We start from the raw sequence: 21,280 nt of genomic DNA, 5'->3' as shown, positions 1-21,280 counted from the left end.
ACTGATGGGAATGCAAAATGGTCTAGCCACTGTGGAAAACAGTATGGAGGTTCCCCCCAAAATTAAAAATAGAACCCTAAAATTCAGTAATCATGCTACTGGTATTTATCCCTAAAATACAAAAAGACTAATTCAAAAGGATAAGTGTACTCCAATGTTTATTGCAACATCATTTACAATACTCAAATTATGGAAGCAGCCCAAATGTCCATCTATACATGAATGGACAAAGAAGTGGTACATGGATTATTATTCATCCATATGAAAGAATGAAATCCTGCCATTTGCGTAGACATGGATGAAGCTAGAGATCATATTCCCTATGTTAAAATAAGTCAGAGAAAGACAAATACCATATGATCTCACTGATATGTTTAATTTAAGAAACAAAAGATACGGAGAAAGAGAGAGAGAGACAAACCATGAAAGGTTTGCATGATTTATCTCTCTCTCTCTCTCTATCTTTTGTTTTGTTTCTTAGAAACCAACTCTTAAGTATAGAGAACAAATTGACGGTTACCAGAGGGGAGGTGGGATGGGTGAAGTAAGTGATGGGATTAAGAGTATATGTATCATGAGCAGCACTGAGTAAGTATAAAACTATCAAATCACTATGTTGTACACCTGAAACTAATATAACACTGCATGTTAACAATACTGGAATTAAAATTAAGAACTTAGTTTAAAATTTCTAAACAGGGGCACCTGGGTGGTTCAGTGATTGAGTGTCTATCTTTGGCTGAGGTCGTGATCTCGGGGTCCTGGGATCAAGTCCCACAGCCTGCTTCTCCCTCTGCCTGTGTCTCTGTCTCTCTCTATTTCTGTATCTCTAATGAATAAATAAAATCTTTAAGTTTTTTTAAACAAATAGCTACTTAAGATGCTCAATGAACTCATGTAAGACAAGCACAAATAAAACTATATTTCATCATAATCAAATTACCAAAGACCAAAATTTTTTAAAATTCTTAAAAACAGACTGAGAAAACACTTTACACAAAGGAGAAGAACAACAAAGGATGACTGAGATCTCATCAGAAAAAATGCAAGCCACGTGTTAATGGAATGTCATCTTGAAAGTGATGATAGAAAAAGAAATGGATGTCAAAACAGACTTCTATACCTAGCAAAAGTCTCATTTGAAAAAAGACAAAAGGAAGACGTTTTCTAACAAAAGCTGAGAGACTATATTGTCTGTAAAACACACAAAAGGTATAATAAAGGATAATACTAAAGAAAGTTTGTCAGGCTGAAAAGAAATTATCACACAAGCTACCCATTTCTATTTCTCTTCATGGTTCCTGTGAATTCAAATTATCATGTAGGGTTATTTCCTTACTTCACTACAGATTTGTTTCCACTCATTTGTTCTATTATTATTAAATGCATTCCTATGCACTATAGGCTCAACAATAAAGTACACATATATATTACTTAATAATGATATATATATATATATATACACACAGACATATAAATACACACACATTTTATGTAATTGATTTTTAAATCAATAGAGAAAAAAGAAAAATATATACAATTATACTTACATAATTGCCTACATAATTACATTAAGTGGTGCTTGTTTTTTCATGTGATTTTAAATTATTCTCTGATGTCATTTGCATTCAGGCTGAAGTTGTTTTTTTGTTGTTGTTGTTTTTGTTTTTTTAGTGTTTCCTATAGGGTGGATCTCCTAAAAACAAATTTTCTAAGGTTTTGTTAGTCTGGAAATGTCTTAATTTTACCCTCATTTTTGAAAATAATTTTATGCATATATAATTCTTAGTTCAGTTTTTGTTTTCTCTTCAACACTTTGAATACGTCCCTTCACTGCCTTTTGCTTCCATTGTTTCTGATGATAAATTAACTGTTAATCTTATTGGTATTCCCTTGTATGTGGAAATTTTTCTCATTGCTTCCAAGAGTTTCTCTCTGTCCTTATTGATCAACATTTTGACTATAATGTGCCTATGTGTTGATCTCTTTTTATTTATACTATTTTGGAGTTCATGGAGCTTTCTGGATGTTTAGAATGTTTCTCAACCAACTTGTCAAGTTTTAGCCATTATGCCTTCAAATATTGACTAATTGCTCCTTTTTTCTTTCTCTTCTCTTCTGGCACTCTCATTATTTATGACACTCTCAATTACTAGTGTCCCACATTTCTCTGAGACTACTCATTTTCCTTCATTCCTTTTTTTCCCTAACTTCATATTCTTTAACTTGTATAGATCAGTCTTTAAGTTTACCGACCCTTTCTTCTGCAAGCTCAATACTGTTGAATCCCTTTAGTGATTTTATCATTTCAATTATTCTATGTTTCAACTCTGAACTTACACTTTTAAAAAATAATTTCTATCATTTATGAAAATTCTCTATTTCAGGAGATACAGTTAACATATCTTTAATTCTTTAAACATAATTTCTTTTCTGTTTTTTTAAGCCATTTATACTATTTGCTTTGTGGTCTGCAGAGTCTAATATCTGGGCCTTCTCAAAGGCAATTCCTATTACTTGCTTTATTTTTGTATAGGTTACACTATATTGCTTCTTTACGTTTCTTGGACTTAACTTTTTAATTTACTCTTTTGCATTGCTTATGCAGATCTTTTGCCATTCAAAAGTATGAATTTGATATGGCTCAGAAAAATCTATCAAAGAGAAACAACTCAAAAATCTAAAGTCACGTCTTGGGATGCCTGGGTGGCTCAGCACCTGAGCATCTGCCTTTGGCCCAGGGCGTGATCCTGGGGACCCAGGATTGAGTCCCACATCAGGCTCCCTGCATAGAGCCCGCTTCTCCCTCTACCTAGGTCTCTGCCTCTCTCTCTCTCTTTCTCTCTGTGTGTGTGTGTGTGTGTGTGTTTCTCATGAATGAATAAATAAAATGTTTAAAATAAAAATAAAGATAAAAAATAATAATAAAGTCACGTCTTCATATACTACAAATTATTGTTAGAAACCTATACAGAAAAAAAAACTATAAAATTCTATTATTTTAACTTCCATGAGTTTTCTCCGTATAGCATGAATCAATAGACAAATTTTCCAACACCAGCACTTAGAACATATTCAATGTTCCTTGGGATATATCTGGAAACATTTCTCCATTCAATTACATTCCTAGCCTGTTTTTCATTCCAGATCCCCAAATATTTATTTGCATCCTCAAGTTTTATATGGCATAATAAACACCTCATTTGGTTGCATTCCTTGACACTAGAGCTAAGCTCAGATGGTGACCAGGGGTTCATGATTCACCCACACACACATCTATTTCAGACATTTAAGTTCACTATCTTGATATTTTAAGGTATTTTGTCTGTGCATCAAATGTTGCTTTATTTCCAGGATTTCATTTTTCTAATTGATTTTATTTTAATTTAAAAAAATCACAGCATATTTTCATCAAATTTTATTTAGAAAAAAAATGACTGATAATAATTTCAAGTGATAAAAGTCATTTGATTACCATACACATGTCTCTATATAGTATTTAACTTGGCAATATCCTAACAGACATTTTTTTGTTCATCTATGAAAATTATTAATATGAATTATCCTTTGTGTAATTCATTCAGGGGTAGTATAACAGTTTTTGTAGTCCTGCCTAGTAGCATTCTAGCATTCTAGGATTTCTATAATTTAAGTTTTTCTAAGACCAATAGTTGTCAATTTCTCAAGAAATTCAGGAAAAAAAAAAACTCTGAATGAATAACAAGAGAAACTATGTACTTAGATTAAAAAGATAGCATGAAGATCCCAAGTCTTTCCAAATTAATTTATGAATTTAATGCAATCACAAAAAATTAGTAACTTTGTTTTTTCATATCTGACATGATTGTTGAAAGGATTTTTTAGAGGATATATATGAGAGAAGAGGTATGTGATATTTAAGAAGTAACAATGCTTATGTAAAAATTAAAGACAATAAAAAAGTAAAGCAGAAACAGATCAATAAAGATAAGGAAAAGATAAAATGTATTCAATAACTAAACATATAATAAGTATATACCAAATCACTAGAGAAAGAACTCAGTAGCATTTGAAAAATTGTTAACCATTAGGAAAAATAGACATGAATTCCCATGTCTCACCATACATCAAATTCTAGGTGAGTTAAAGATCTAAGTTAAAAACACAAGAATAAATACAGATGATAGTTAAGTAATTTGGAATAAAGAAAATTTCATATATGACACCACCTAAGTAGAAAGTATGAAGGAAAAGACTGCTGGATTTCACTGTACAAAAATACAAAGTAAAAAGCCCCATCATAATTGTGATGGAATCTAAGGGCAAAGAATCAACAGAATTACTATGTATGTATTTCTCACAAAGCAAGAAAAAGTCACCAATAAGTACCTGAACAAAGTAGGAACACCAAAAATAAAAGAAGAAATACAAAGGGAAAACATTCCACAACACCAATAATTAATAGATGTGATTTACAACAATGATTTTTTTTTTCAATCTAGAAAAGATATTTAATGAGGCTCAGCATTTGGAGAAAATAAGATCTCACAACACCGAAGTGGATGCAAGTCAGGACTTTTAAAAATGAGAACTGACCATATATACCAAAATGGTAAATATTTATTACTTATTGATCTTGTAGTTGTATTTCCAAAAATCTACCATAAAGAAACAGTCATGAAAGTATGAAAGATATAGCCATAAGAACACTTTTCATACATAATAAAATTTAGAAGTACTTTCCACCTCAGCAACAAGTCTTACCCTAGTATCAACAGCTTGTGTGCCCTCTAGCCTTAAAAGAACTGAATGATTATATAATACCCAGTACACAGATATAATAAATGATAGGTAACCATTAAAAATAAAGCCTCAGATGATATTAATGGATTGCAATATGAAAATATTTGTGTTAAATAATAATATAATCCAACTTAAGTCTGTGTATCCAATTAACAGTGGGAAAGTATGCATGTGATTTTTTTTCTTCTTTTGCCTACTGTATTTACTAACATCTTATCAACATGTAAAATGAGGGAAAAGAGTTATTGTTAAATTAATTATTAATATATGCCTTCTTTATCAAGCCTTAAATTTCTGAATAGTGTTTCTATCTGTGCTTTTGTGTCAGAGTTTGGATAACAACAGATCTAATCTCAATTAAATCTTGCAAGGACTTTGTCTTGTCCATCTTCCTGCCCACCTGAAACATAGTACAATGTTTTAAACAAATTTACAGGTACCTTCTGTTGGATTTAATCCCCTTCAATTTGCTTTTACCCTTGACACATTCAACTTAATTCTCCCTTTAGTAATAGTCAAGTCCCTAGTGGTCGGGAATGAGATGGCTTCTCCATCTCCACTTCATTCTCCCTTTTGTTTAGCTAGAGATCTAGGCAATGATTACAGACTTAACAACTCCACAGCTATTCTACTGCTTCAAGGGTGACATTTTGTTCCTTAATTAGAATATAAGCTTCTGGAACACTAGAACAATGCCATGTTTTTAGATCCTTTTTTCTTCTAATGATACCTGTGTTTTACATAGGATAGACAAAGGTGGAAGATTCTCGGGGGAAAATCATGAAATGGATCAGAAAATATCATTAATTCTTTTGGAACATTGTATCTCCACAAAAGGAATTTAGCACTCATTCTTTTATCTGTGTTCCCTTGGTACAAGGTAAGATGTGTGTAATGTATTTTTACGTCTTTATCATAATTTCTTGTAACATAACTTCCACCTCTGCCAGAAGTAAATGGTTTGAGGTCAGGGCATTTGCTTTACTCACTTCTGTATTTTCAATCCCCAATACCTCAGAGCATACAGTGATCACTCCATAAATGAATTCATGAACTAATAATGTGTTGATGATCATTCTAGTACTAGCCCTGATGCTTACCAACTCCGTAACTTTAGGATGGTCAACTGGGTATTTGAAATTAATTTTTTCATTCTTGTAATGTAGATAATACTATCTACTTCATAAGATCACTGGGAGAATCAAATGAGAAAAGTTGGACATGTGTTATTTCCAAAAAATTATATTAAACGGTAATGACACAAAATGACTATTATTATTGCTGAACCCAACCAGACTTTTCATGTATAAAAGATCCCATTTTATACATGAAAGTCTTACCCTGGTGTTAACAGTTTGGTGTGCTCTTTAACCTTTTTTAAACTTCCTTCCCAGCCATGCTATCAAAAACAGTGGTACACTTTCACATCTTCGTAAAAGGATCATACTCTCATTCCCAATAGTTACATATGCAGAAACTTGGCAGTCTTTCCTGAATATTGTCCTGTTCATGTTTGTGACTTCACAATTAAAAGATGTGCCTAGGTTAGAGTCTAACACATATGAGGTGCTTAACACATTATTTGAATTTAAAAAATTTAAGAAAGAATTAAGAACAGGAACTGTTAAAGTGCTCTTCATAACCTCTCCCAAAGTATGGAATAAATATCGGCATAGTTTGCAGCATCAGGGACACAATGAAAATAATTTTTTTTGAAAATAATTTCTATGAGTTGTACTATGAGAGCTGACCTAAGCAGTTTTCTAGGTTCTATTTTCCTAGTCTTTGTCCCGGAACTGAACTTCTGGCAGGTAGGAAGTATGCTCTAGTTATTCACTTTTATCCTGTGGAAGGAAGACCATGGGATTTCAAAATTAATTTTGACAGATATGACAAATGGGGGTTGCCATTTCACACCTAGAGCGTGAATATTTCAATGGCAAAGAGTCAGCAACTGTTAATTAAAAATGGGTATTGTTAATTGGGCCCAGTGTTGTGGTTTTGTCAGCAGCTTCAGACCCTTTCAGACCTATTTCAGTGGATCCTTATGGTCTGATAAGATAAATGTCTTTTCTTTCTGGGGTGGATGATAGCAATTATGACCCCGATTTTTTTTTTCCTTCACTGTTTTAGTTGTATAGGTGTGTTTAATTTTATAAAGTGGAGAAACTCACAGGGACTGAAATTTGTCTCAACACTCCTCCCTTTATCTCAATCCAAAATATTCCTTATACACAACAATATAATTGATATTTATTCATTTCCACTCTGGTACAACAGAGAGATGGGCAATAATTTGGATGATTCTTTCCACACCAAAAATGAAAATTTGCCTAAAATATAAAAATATTTGAGATGAAATAAGAAAGATTCATTTTAAGTTAATCCTACTTATTTCTTACCATCAAAATGTGTCATTGACACAATGCAGTATTTTCATACACAAACAGTATTTCTATAGACAAAGAAAAAATGATAGAATTGTGTTTAGAACAAAACATTCACTGGGCCAATATTAACCCAATAATTCCATTTACATCAACTTAGCAAAGCTAAACGAAAAGTCTGAAGCTTGCATTTGGAAATTAGATTTGATTTTTAAATTATTCCCAAGTATGTTAACTTTAGGATTATGTAATAACATCTCCATGTCTCTAATAAATACATGCATGCAAGCTAATCAGTGTGTATGTGGAGGATTTTTGAAGGGGAGAGGGCAACACAAAGATCTGGTTACTGTACACAACTTTTCCCTTTCAGTTCTTCCATTTCTCCGGTATTTTCTGATTCATTTATAGTGGGAACCAGTGGCCAAAACACTACAGAAAGAAATACCCTAGAGCCATTATGTGCGCACACATTTGAGGACAAAACATCCTTCCTAATTACTAAGTATCTGTGAAGCCAAGTAAATGTTATTAATAAAATAGGAGGCAATCAAGTTCAACAGTGCAAATGCTAGATGCCTTGCCTAGCTCCCAAACTAGGTAAATTCCTCTTAATTCTCTCATAGATCCTTTTAGTATCTTTATCAAAATTTGTCACGATTTTTCATTGTAAACACAGCCTCATACTATGCTGAAAGCTCTGTGAAATAAAATAACATATTCCCTTCATTTACTCATGGCTGTGTATAACTAGTAGCTAGTATGGTATCTGTACAGTGTTGGTATTCAGTAACATCTTGTCGAAAGAATGTACGAATGAAAGAAGAATGAAAGAATAAAACAACGATGGGAACTCTGGGATACTGTTTTAGTCTGAAAAACTTAAAAGCTATAGGTTAGTTTTATCACTAGCATTATTTTCTCATAATCATTACCTGAATCACTGGAACAATTACACAAATATGATGAAAACTATGAATTATACTGCTATCTTGAAGGATTTGACCTACATTTCAATCCAAGTAGAACTAGGTATTCTTAAAATGCTTAAAACTTTTATTAACATATTTTGTCCAAAGCAAAATGAAACAAAGCACTAACAGAATGAGTAAATAAAGAAGAGTCTTATGATAAATAAAAGCTATTTCTCTGCCAATTTGCGATAATAGCGCCCATATTTAAAATGATCTTTCTCTCACACACACAAACACAACAAACACACTCACAAAAATCAGTTGTTCCTTTTCATTTTACTCTGTGGTTCCACAGTTACAAATAAGAAGCAGTAAAACAAGCCCTTCCAAATAGGGCTTAGGCATCCTGGAGTTATCAAAGTAATATTTCTAATATATCATCTAAAATTATTACTAGTCCTAGAGGTGTGTATGTTGTTAAATACCTACTCAAATTCTGGCTTCCTGCAGCTCTTAACAATGACACCATTTAATGCTGATATAAAGGGAACTTTTTTTAATCTTAATATTTGCTAGAAAACCACTAATTAATTTTTAATTCACTACTGACAGCTATCAAATAGTAATAACTGTAAATCTACATCAAGCTGGTTTGAGTTCAATCTTTTCATCTCCAAGGGAAAGATTTCATGTCCTATTACCAATGTCCTGAGCCAAAAGAGACTCCAAAATAGACTTATTCATAACTGAGCCCTAATAACCAGAAGTATGGTGATAAATGTTGAACTGAAAAGATAGGATTTCATAAAGCTTTTGTCTATAATCCTCAAAGTAGGGTTGGTTCTGTTGCAGAGTTAATTAGCATACATGTGGAAGCAGTTTATGGATGCAGTTTAATCCCAAACAAATGTGAAAATAAGCTCACATTGTTTTGTAGAATGATTTACATTCATTATCATCTACTTAAAAAAAAAATGCTCTAAAAAAATCATTATTCCTTCCAGAAAATTGGAATAAAGCATTTCCATATTTGTACTTTTGAAAATTATGTATTTCCAGAGAAGGTCATATTTCCTCAAATCAAAATAAAGTAAAAGCTTTGTCTAAAACTATGGTTTCCAAACTTCATACAGAGACAGATTACTGAATGACACAGATTCATAAAGTTAGTCAACAGATTTAATTGACTGTACATCATTACAAAATCAAACTTGATTTAATCATTCCTATGAAAGACATTTTGAAACTTCATTAAATGAGATCTCTATAAAAAGCTTGTGACAGAAATACTAATACTACAGCAAATAACAAGGCTTATATTGTAAAACAGCTTGTAAAAACTGTCCCCTTATCTCTGATTATGGTTTTCAGTGGACATGATCTGACCAGAGATATAGTTTGTACCTTATAGTTTTAATGATGAATCATATTGTGAATAAGTTTGACTATTCATCAGAATCTAGAATCAAAGTAAATACACTACAGACTGAGTGGCTGCCTTGAGATTCTCTGAAATAATCTAACTGGGATGCTCAGAAGAAAAATGGAGTCTCCATTTCATGGTCTTCTTGACCATTATACCAAGAACCAAGCCAAAACTCAAGTGATCCATAGATAAGGTGGATGAGGCAATATCTACCTATGGATACCGTATTTGTAAAGCACTTGATCAATTTACATATGTTTCAAATATAAACCTTTATTCAATTAATAATTATTTAGAGTACTTACCAAGTGTCACACATAGGACCAAAGCCTTTGATACAATGGTGAACAAGAAAGTATGACTATTCTTTGGAAGGGGAGAGCCTCATGGGGGAAATAGTTATATAATATGAAAATTATTAACGGGGGCATAAGCATTATAGCAAGGAAAATTACAGAGTGGCTATAACATATAGGAGAGCCACGGCTCAGGGGTAGAAGTACAGGGAGTGCATTAGGGGTGACTACAGGTTACTGAGAATGAATAGAAGGCAATGCAAGAAGAGGAAGGGAAACACTGAGAAGAGACACTGTCTGGCAACAGCTGGAATCCTGAGTTTGAACATGGGAGATTAGTGATACATGATGCTGGAGCAAAAAGTAAGAGTCAGTCCTGGAGCATACTATGTACTTTGAACTTTATCCTTTGTCTTAACTCCCTGCCCACTGATGCCACTCTTCTGTGGCATTTGTTAAATGTTCACTGTTCAACAGTGCACTTAGCACATATCTCATGTTAAAATTATCACCCTCTCAGTTGGAATTTTGGCTATGATGGATCTCTTTTAGAGCCCATCTAAAGGTGCTGGTTACAGTAGTTTCAAAATGAGGCACTCACCCTTTCTTAATTTCAATAATCTGTTTCCACAATATACACCCATAGAAACCATTGCAGTATGTTGCTAGTTTAAAGGCGTAGTGCTTGCCCAAACTTTATCATGTTTCAATATTAAATTTTACCAAATCACTGATACTTGATTAATTCCATTTAAATTTTACTTTCTCTGTCAGACAACTAAAATATGATTACCTTTGGTTGGGAAATATATAGAGTGGGCTAAGAACAGGAGCATGGATTTAAACAAGTTTGATTTCTGTGAAGTGCAAACTGCAGAATTTGATTTTAAAAACTCAATCTCCTCAGTTCAGGATTATTTATTGCAATCAAGTTTGGGTGTTTAGTACGTCCCACTTCCATGCGATGCTTCTCAGATTAACCCTTTTGACCCTATCATGAGAGCATCAGGAGTATCATACAGCACTCTGCTTACAGAAATGGGATAATGCAAGAAAACAATTACATGCTAGTGATATTTTTTATAGAGAATATACATCAAACTGTTATTATAAGCGGTCAGTTTGAGAGTTTTTAAGAATACATTGATCCTTTGATTCTCTTTTGAGTAAGGTCAGAATAAAAGAGGAAAGTCTGCTTTTATCTAAACTTCATGGGCATTCTTAGAGTTACAGGAAAACAGCTGAGTTTTGTGAAGACAGATTCCTACCAACAGATTTGTGTGTAATAATCTTTCTGTGCTTCCTCTTTTAGGCAATAGAATGAGAATCTTCTGAGAAGGCTCCCAACAGCTGTCCTGGATTTTTAATCTCTGTCTTCCTTTCAGAGGTCAAATGCAGCATTTCCAAATTCGCATGGACACTAGAGACACCATTATTTGAGTGGCACCAACTAATAAATCAAGGTTTTCTTTTGAAACCACTAGCACTGCAATCCCCTATTATTTGGCCAACCATGCTGGCAGACCCAAATATTATAAATGACACATACCTTTTTTGGTAATTTCTTTTCTTTCTGACATTCCATAAATTCTCTTATTAAAGGGGATTTGCTCTGAGAACTTAGAAGTATAGCACTAAGAATTAACTTTTTCTCCACTTAAAGAACACTTTAAATCAGTAACAAATCTGTGGCAGTTTTCTCATTTCTTACCTTCCTAAGTAGGAAGGTAACACCTGTTTCAAATTCAACAATAATTTGGATAATGAATTTTCATTTAATTTAGACTAGAGCATTAGCTGATTTCCCTTTTACCCTCTGAATGTGAAAATCCCTTGGAACTTCCAAAGTGAGTTATTTTTATTGGTAAAAATTGGTGAGGGAGGTGTTTTTGCCACAAGGCTATATAAAGTAACTTCTATTTCTTTTCCTCAGTTTTTTTACCACTATGACTCAATAGAAAATACATCTGAGATCAAGACTCCTGAAACACATAAACTCAGAGAAATAAATAGTTTTTATGTATATATTTTTTTTCATTGACTTCCATATGCTAGTGATGTTTTTGTTTTTTAAAGACAAATTTAATCACATCATTCCACTGCTAAAAATCTTTTAGTAGATAATCTCCATTGCTTTCAGAGGGAAAAAACAATCCTCTTCCTGATTATGTGGGGGGGAAAGCAGTTCTTAATGCACTCAAATAATTAATAAATAGAAATATTACTAATATAATCTATTATGCAAAGGCACTACTCAATTTTAAATGAATTGAGAAAATGATGGTCTTACATTACATACTCCAAAAAAAAAAAAAAAAAGGCTAATTGATCTTTGGTCACAGTAGCAAGTAACATATAAAACCAATTTTGAGCCCATCCTTATCAGGCACTTATATTACTATCAGTAACAATACTTCTGAAAGCCAAGTGATCAGTGACTCAGGTCTCAATCAGCAACAGCCTCCTTCTAGTGACCATGGTTCTTAGGGGTAAGACTGGGGTAATGACTGCATTAGTCATTCTATCATGGCTTTCTGAAAGCTTGCCAATCCCAGAACTCTATATTTACTCAACACCTGACATTGTGTTGAGACAGACTATGTTTTATAAGAATAATTCTTCTTTGTTTATTACCCAGCAGTACGTTCAGCCCTTTGTTTCAGATATTGAATGGCGGCCTCCTCCTTTCAACAAGACTAATTTATTTAATCCTCACAACAGTGCTAGAGGTAGGGCCATTACTGTGCCTATTTGAGAGGTAAAGAAATGAAGTTTAAGAGACATTCATTCGGTAACTCACCTAATGTCCTTCAACAAATAAGTAGTACAGGAGAATCTGAACGTAAATCATCTGGTTCCTGAGTCCATGCTCTTAACCACTATTGCATATGGATGATCTCAGTTTTTTTAAGTGCTAACCCTTCGTTTTTACTTCTCAAAATGCCCCAACATCTACCATTCATACTGGTCTTAACAAATTACATATCTACAGTTTCCTGAATGCTACATGTCTGCCATTCCCTCTGATCACTTACATCACTACCTTAGTGGGGGGGGAAAAAAAAAACTATCCTTCCCACCTCCATAATGCCTAGGATGATACTTACGTCAACATTTACATTTACTTTGTTAATGTAACTATAAAACAATTTTTATATATGTGACATTAAGATACAAAAAGATAAATAATGTGTTCCAAAGTTACAAAGCCAAGTATTAAGAAAAGCAGCACTAAAACATGTTAATACTGACTTACAGTACTGCTGTGTATCATAGGAAGTATTTTCTGACATCTTAATCACTTGGTTCTTTCAAAACTCTCTCTGCTTTCTCTATATTCTGTTTATTTTTTTGCCTTCAAAATGGGACATACTAAAGGCCTAACCAAAATAAACCAAGAAGAAGGTTTCCTATTTGGAGCTTACACATCATAAAAACCCCAACTTCCATTTGTCCATTTCCTCCTGAAAAGCATCTAGATTATTGATTCATAGTCATACTGTAGATATGACAATGGTACCTGAGTCTAATTTAGCAGTCCAGAGATGCTATCTGCAACCCATCTGGTACACTGGAAAAGTTGGTGTTCAGTAAATCAAAAGGTATTATTGTTAACTATGTCTCACATTTGGTAGTATTTTTTCCCGCAATAATTATTTCATTAATGGTCCCCATTCAATGCACACCTATGGATTTCTAGCAATATATTATTTTGAGGTAAATATTACACTTGTAGGCTGGTATTTTCACCTTCTTTATCAAAGCCTTAGAATTCCAAATCCATAAAGTAGGAACAACAACATGCTTCCCTCCTGGGATCATTTTGAAGATTAAATATGATAATTCATATAATGTGCTTAGCATAATCACTGACACCTAGACAGCTCCAAGAAATTGTGGCTTTAGTGTCCTATTTTAATCATGCCTATTTATCTCTTACTAAATACATTTTAAATCATAGAAACAAGTTGTTAAAGGCTTGCTGTCTGATCAGCTGTTCTTCATGCTAGTGGAGGACAACCCCCCTGTCCCCAAAACATGGGGTTGCTTTTTACAAGCTGTAAAAATTTCATTAAATAAGAGTATTTGTTGGGTTCTTAACTGTATGTGAAATCACATCAAAATGAGTTACACCAAAAGTGGGAAGAATCTGTGCCACTATTAATGCCACTAATAATCCTTCATAAACCATCCCACTGCAATTTTTTACAAACTGGTGCCAAATTAATCTTTCTAAACCATACCTTTAGCACTGATTTCTCTGCTCATGAGCTTGCAGATTCTCCATTTCCTACCAAATGCAGCCCAAATTTACCAGCTGATCATTTATCCCTTGACCCATTTTCCTAATGTTTTGCCCATCACTTCCATGAAGGGTTCAATATTCTCATGAAGTACCTGTTTCTCCGGTGGATGTGCCAGGATTTCCATCTGCTTGTCTTTCTCCACGTGCTATGGACATCTTTCAAACCCTATTGAAATCATCTCTCCATTTCTGCACAGTTCTGGAAAGCCTTCCCAGCAACTGGATATAATCTTCCTTGCCCGATGCACTGCTCTCTTAGCTCCCCTGAAGTACTTCCTACATCCTGCCTTATAGTACAATCCACTAAAATGAGTAATTTCTTCTACTGGACTACAGAAATTAGTTCGATTTGAAGTCCATGTCTTTTCAGCATCCTGTCACACCCAAAGCTGGTAGAGGACCTTGAACATTGTAGGTGTTCAATCCATTTTTTGTGTTCTATCAATTTACATTTGCATATCATAAATTAGGGGCCTAAGGACATCCTCAAATTTTAATGTTACAATCATTTTAAAATGAACTTTTCACCTTACACTTGTCAGAATGGCTAGAGTCAAAAAGACAAGAGATAACAAATGTTGGTGAGCATGTCAAGAAAAAGGAATTATTACATGCTGTTGGGAGAAATGTAAATTGGTAGAGCCACTGTAGAAAACAGTATGGAGATCCTTAAAAAAATTAAAAATAGAAATACTATATGACACAATAATTCCATTACTGGGTATTTAACCAAAGAAAATGAAAACACTAATTCTAAAAGATATATGCACCCCTATGTTTATTGCATCATTATTTATAATAGCCAAGAAATGAAAGTGGTGAGAGTGCCCAACAATAGATGAATGGATAAAGAAAATGTGTTGTGTATGTGTGCGCACACACACAAACACACACTGAAATATTACACAGCCATAAAAAAGATGAGATCTTGCCATTTGTGACAACATGGATGGAACTAGAGGGTATAATGATAAGTAAAATAAATCAGAGGAAAGCAAATATCATGTGATTACACTTATGTGTAGAATCTAAAGAACAAAGCAAATGAACAAACAAGCAAGCAGAATCAGACCCATAAATGCAGAGAAGAAATTACTGGTTGCCGAAGGAAGGTCGGTACGGGATAAGCAAAATGGGTGAAGGGGAGTGGGAGATACAGGATTCCAATTATGGAATGAGTAAATTATGAGAATAAAAAGTACAGCACAGGGAATATAGACAATGGCATTGTAATAGCTTTGCATGGTGACAGAGGGTAACTACACTTGAGGTGAGCACAGCGTAAGGTACAGACTTGCCGAATTACTATGCTGTACACCTGAAACTACTGCAACATTGTGTATCAACACATTGTACACTCAAAATTTTTAAAATTCTAAAAATAAAAGATTTTCAGTGGTTTCAAGATTTTATTTATTTATTTGACAGAGAGAGAGAAAAAGAGAGAGAACAAGTATGGGGAGCAGCCTATACAGGTAGACAGCCCGCTGAGCAGGGAGTTCGATGTGAGTCTAAATCCCAGAACCCCAAGATCATGATCTGAGCTGAAGACAGACACACGACCTACTTAGCCACCCAGGTGCCCCTCAATGGTACTTTAAAATGCAAACGTCAGCACTGGATGCAAATAAGCACCAAAAAGCATACATCTTAGCTAAAATTTAATTAGGACTTGATTCACATCTGATACATTGTTTAAAAATATGTGTAAAGTTACACCCAAACTTTAACACAACCAGACTTTGACATAGGTACTTTAAAACGGGGTAAGAAAGACGTGGTTTAAATTCAAAAGTTCAAATTTTGAGTAATCAGAGTCTAGATCCATGAGTACCTACAATGTATTTAAAATACTATTTTGTTCAAAGTTCTCAGAAAGGTTTATTAAATTAATTAAAATTCTTTGAAAATGCTGTGAGTGTATGGTTAGAAATATCCTTATAATATATTAAGATTACCTTCTATTGTAAATTTTGGTTTCCCCACTTGCTTTTTCCAGTCTTTTTTAAATTCTATGATGAACAGTATTATTTACACTATAAATGCTTGCACTAAGAAAAAAAAGTGTAAATAAACAACTTAGTATTACACAAGGAACTAGAGGAAGAAGAAACTTAGCTGCAATTTGGTAAAGGAATGAAGTATCAAAAATAAATAATATAAAGGCCAGAATAAACAGTAACATAACATTATGTAATATTATGTAAGTAACAAGAAAGTAATGACTAGTTTCCAAAAAAACTAAACAAAACTGGTAATGCTTTACCACATTAACTAAGGGGGGTGGGTAGAGAAGACCCAAGAATCAAAATGAGAAATGGAAGAGAAACAATCCAATGGATAACCACAGAATTTTAAGTGTGCTTATTTCAACATTTGAGCACCATCTGAGCTGTTCTGTAGACAGCACTCAACCTGCAAACTATCACTGAAATTTACTCTCAAAACACTCATTCATTAATATTATTAGTATTTCCATGATCATCAATTTTGCCACCCCACAGTGCGTCACACTTGGACTAAACTTCATGGAATCCTAAGAAAGATCTCAGAAAGCATAATGGAACAATATAAAATAAGAATCTCAAGATAAAAGTCAATTATCTTCTCCAAACGAAGTTTAAAGTAAGCACACTGAGAACAAATTTGTCCTGGCTCACCCCCAGATATTGCTCAACCCTCTCACGTCCTCCTTTTCAGAGCCACTTCTAACACTAGTTAACAGCTTGCTGAATACTCTATCATTACCCATCACCTCTATGTTTCATTTCTCCCTTCCTTATTTTCCATAAAATACCACCCACACAAGGTGTTTTATGTACATGTGGCAGATTTTACTGAATGTTGTAGAGAAACAGGCTTTATAATGTAACTGTCCGAGAAATTAACTCATACTCAACTTGGGTTAGCAAAAGAATAAAAAATGTGGGCCACATTGTATTTTTTTTTTAACTTTTTATTTATGATAGTCAGAGGGAGAGAGAGAGGCAGAGACACAGGCAGAGGGAAAAGCAGGCTCCATGCACCGGGAGCCCGACGTGGGATTCCATCCAGGGTCTCCCGGATCGCGCCCCGGGCCAAAGGCAGGCGCCAAATCGCTGCGCCACCCAGGGATCCCTCACGTTGTATTTTTGAAGTATTCTCTTCCCCTCCTTCCTCCGTTCCCCTTTCCCAGGCCCTCATATACTTATTCATGGTTACATGGCTACCTATCTGTTTTCTTTTCTCTAGCCATTATATCCCCTTAAAGTTTGACTTATCACCCCAGCCCACACCATCGTTCTAAGCATTTATCAAAGAATTATCCCAAACCAAGAGGAACCAAACCAAGATAAACTAGAGTGTTATCTCTCCCTCCGAGGAATCTTGGTGCCAACTGTCAAGACTGTGTGAAAGCCGCTACAGGTGTAATCTCTGAACTCTCCTCAACCACACTCCTGAGCACGTGTTATCTGGAGATGGTGTTCTGGAATCTGTAAATTGAAATGTAACCAAGCATGACCTCTGGGTGTCAAGCAGGGTGATATTGTCAGCCAGCGATGGTTTACTCCTGCCTGCTTCTTCTCTCCAAAAGAGGGAAATCAGTCCCTTTCACTGAGCTCTCATCTTGGCAGTTTGTCTTCCACTTACTCTTACTTTCTGGTAGAGATCTATTTTCTATCAATGGCTGTGTAACCTTATTCTTACCTCTGAAACAAACAAATCCCCATTTTGAAACTCTTCCAGGGTAGGAGAGAATCATTTGATTGGGATGAGACAAACAACTTACTTTAAGAAAACAAAAAGCTGTTTTCTTCACTTGCTTTCTCTATCAAGAATGGGAAATTATGATTTAAAAAAAAAAAAACAGCAAGAGCTTGTTCTTATTGCATTTCATGCTATTTCTGAGTTTGTGAGCTCTCAGCAGCCTTCCATGGTGTCAACCCATTATATACCTTTAAAAAAAAAAAAACTGCCTCCATTAAACTTTAAGCTGTCAAGGATTACAACGAAAAGATGCAATTTTTTTCACTGCAGGAAAGGTCTGATTTAGTAACAAGCTATAAGCTAATAGAGCAGCAGAATCCGCATATAATGTTTCGTTGAAAGGGGAAAAAAACATGCTGCTTTTTTGTGTGCTTCAACCTTGTTTTTTTCTTTCTTTCTTTCTTTCTTTTTTTTTAATGTATAGTCCACTTAGCTTTCAAATACAATAGAGACTAGCAAGTGTGTTCCTTTTACATCTGTGGCCACAAATCTTAGTGTGCAAGCACACAGAGACGTGCGGTTGGTTTATGCACCTTTTATAATGGAAGGGCACCACTGAGGAAAAAAAAATGTTAGTCCACATTGCTGTCTAGCCTACATGTTTAATATTGATTTAATTAGTCATTTAATTCCAAACACTCTTATTATCTACTTGCTTGAAAAGGCTATTTACTTTCACCACAATGCATACATTAAAACAAGTGACTGAATAGAAAGCCAGGCTTGTGGCCTGGTGCTTTCTCAGTGCAGAAATGCTACCTTCCTCCCCCACTTTAGCTACAGCATCACAATGTCAAACATTCTGCACACATTCCCTAAGGAATCTGCAAGGCTAATTAGGGTGAGCTTCACCATAAAGAATACAGTTGTTAAAACAGCTTCTGTACACACTAGAGTAATGAGCATTCTTTACACACGCTGTGATTTGTTACTGCAATTTGCAGTCATATATCTCTTAGGAAATAACTCATGTGTTGTTATTTATTGCATGTATGATTATTAATGATATATTAACAACTGTTGAAAGCAACTTATTTCACCTCAATAACTCATGTACTTAGCTCAATGTTTAAAGAGCCAGGAAGGCATCAATTTTCCCAGAAAACTGTGCCTTTTGTGCTTGTTTTTTGTTTTCCTCAAGGATAGTAAAGAAAATGTCCAAAATCTGATAAATTTTAAAAAATATTATTTAACTTTCCTTATGAAAGATTTTGTCCTGGTTATGGGAGAGTATATTTTTAAGGCTAGACTGTTTACAATGTTTTGAATCTTTGAATAATCTGGATCACTCCTTTAATCAAATGTTTGACATCAAAAATAAAATCAAAATATCATGTGCCCATTGTCAGTGACTTGAATTCGGACAATATCATGCATCATTTCCACAGCTTTTTTTTATTCAGGTTATTAGAAAAAATATGTTACTCATTCAAATGCAATCCAAACAGAGAGATACCTAAATACTTCAAAATGCTGTGTTGGTAGTTTATCTTGCATAAAATATACAAGGGTGGTTAAGCTACTGACTTAAATATTATGTGCGAGACATTGCACCATTCAACATCGATGAAAACTGAACTCCTTACTACTTCACCTTCAGCACTGACAGATTTTTACCAATTAACTACTACCCAAATGTCTTCCGATAATTGGAACATAGAAGCAAGAGAGCTTTTGTTTCAGAAATTAGAAATCTAGCATCAGACCTAAACTTTCGTGACTCACTGAGCCACTGTGTGGAATGATTTCAGGGTCTCAAGACCTTCCTCGGCTTACCTGAAATCATGGATGCCGTGTGCTTGCATCCCTGCAGGCATCTCTTCCAAAGATATAAATTGCATTACAAGTGTGGCACATTTCCAGACAGACAAAAGATTCTGCCTTTTGAAATATTCAGAGATCTGAAGGAAGCATTGCACTATACTCGGGTTCATTACCAACCACTCAGATAATGTCACAGATCTACATGATATTAGAGGCAAATAAACAATTAAATCAGTTTTGATGATCAGACAGGACGACTGTTGACACAAAGTGATGCCATGTGATGAGACAGCACCTTGGGTTGCTAATTACTTAAGTTTATAAAATCATTTCTGACAAGCATTCATTTCATGAGGCTTTTCGTGCTCCTGTGAAACAGAGTTTTGCCAAGAACACTGTCAGAGCCACCGAAAAAGCTCAAATTAAATACTACCTTCTTTGAACTATTATCCATTGCACAGTTTTGTGTGCTTTTCCATGTGTGTTTTCAAATGGGTTACATTACAAAGTCAATTGAAGGCATTCAGTTCTCAAAGGAAGACTATGATGCTAGAGGTCTGAGGCAGAAAACAGTATAACAATAAACAAGCAAAGAAACAAACAAGTCAACAAGCAATGGGGGTGGGTCTCCAGAAAAGTCTTTCTAGCAAGGCTGAAGGGACAGGACTCGAAGGAAATCAACACATCTGCATATCTAAGGAGAATGATAACAACATCAGATGAAACAAGTGAATATCAGGATTGAAAAGGCTGCAGGAGTTTGCAAGCAGATGTCAAAAAGCATACAAGAAAATGTCAAGAAAAGTATAACAAGCAGCTAAAACTGGTTGCAGAGATTAGGGTGCTAAATATATGCATGATGAGAACACTACTCTATGGCTTACAGACCCAAGAGCTGCTTCACAAGCAAGAAGGGGAAAAAGGAGCTTCATAAATAATTTTTTGCAAATAAAATTGGGGTCAGAATGTAAACAAATGTAGAAAGAAAATAAAGCTCTGCTTGGAACTTGCTTCCAGATTCCCTGTGACAGGACACTTTACCAGATGATGAGAGAATGACCTTTTATTAAGTAGAAATTGTAAAATGTGCTAAGTCTAGAAGGGAAATAGAGAGAGATGTCCAGAGGTAATTATTATAATCTCTAACTTTCAGAAGCCTGCTTTATGAAATATTACAAATAGGAATTTGAATTGCCGAGTTACAGATGTCTTCATTGCAAAGCCTTAAAGTAGAATTAAGTTTCCAAAACCTAACCTAAGGGATTCTTGTTTAAGGTAGTTTGGGGCATAACTCTATCCTAATTACAAAACGATTCATAAGTTTGCTCTAATAAGACATGCATGATTTAAAGTTGACAAGTGACCTGGGCTACTAGACAAAATCAATAAGGTTTATAAGCAAAATGCTGTGGGGACACCCACGATTAGCTTAATTTTTAGCTTTAAAAATTACTTACTGGGAACCCAATGACAGCACAAAATCCTTTCCTCTTTAGAGCATGACTAAAAGAGTTCATCATTCCCCAAGAATAAGCACTACTATACCAAGCTTTATGCCTAAGCTCAGTTAGACTAATGAGACATGACTTATAGAAATAAAAAACACAACTTTACAAGGTGATGGCACCACCAGCTCTACATGTTGGTTTCTCTTTCAA

Source organism: Vulpes lagopus, chromosome 4 (assembly GCF_018345385.1).
Source record: "Vulpes lagopus strain Blue_001 chromosome 4, ASM1834538v1, whole genome shotgun sequence".
In the NCBI taxonomy this organism is placed as follows: domain Eukaryota; kingdom Metazoa; phylum Chordata; class Mammalia; order Carnivora; family Canidae; genus Vulpes; species Vulpes lagopus.
This window is presented reverse-complemented; position numbering follows the sequence as displayed.